Raw genomic sequence first — 813 nt, 5'->3', positions numbered from 1 at the left:
GCCAGGTGATAGGAGCCCCTACCACATGTAAATAAAGCACACTATGAGCACCTATCAGCTGAAGCTTTGGCTGCTGCCTCCACACTCTATTTTCCCTGACCCCCACTGAATAAATGGAGCTGTTTCACTGAATCTGACTCCCTGGAAGGGCTTTCTTCCATCAGTGCTCACTGGCCATCCTGATCCCGTTCGTCACTTCTGCTCCCTTTGTCCTCGTGGACCAGTGGCCAATGACCCATAAGGGGAGGGAGAGACCCCACAGTCTACATAGTTCCAGGATAGCTGGGGCTACAGGGAGACCCTGTCTCAAAAAAAAAAAAAAAGTCAAAAGGAAATTGAGAATATTGAAAGGGGGAAAGATCAGATCAGATCAGAGGTATTGTGAGTGTGGTAGTACACACCTGTAATCCTAGTACTCATGAGGCTAAGGCAGAAGGAACGCCACAAATTCATGTCTAACCTGGGCTACATAATGAGTTCCATGCCAGCCAGGCTACAGAGTGAGACCATGTCTCAAAAAACAACAAATTGATCAAAAATTTATTTTTCTCCATGTAGTTACATTAGATTTTGAAGTTTATAAGGCAGGAGCTTAGCAACATCTAAATTAATCAGATAATAGGGAACCAAAGCTACAAAAGATACAAATATCTTTGTTTATCTCTATGATCACAAATTTACTCTAGAGTCAAATAATTTTAGCCATTATGTATTATTGCAAAAACATTTTATAAAAGAGCTAAATGGCTGCCTAAGCTGGTCCTTGTCTGCTTTTGTTTTGTAACTGCATTATTTTTCTGTTTAGACAAATAA

This window comes from Nannospalax galili, unplaced genomic scaffold, assembly GCF_000622305.1.
Source record: "Nannospalax galili isolate Female #2095 unplaced genomic scaffold, S.galili_v1.0 scaffold622, whole genome shotgun sequence".
Taxonomy (NCBI): domain Eukaryota; kingdom Metazoa; phylum Chordata; class Mammalia; order Rodentia; family Spalacidae; genus Nannospalax; species Nannospalax galili.
This window is presented reverse-complemented; position numbering follows the sequence as displayed.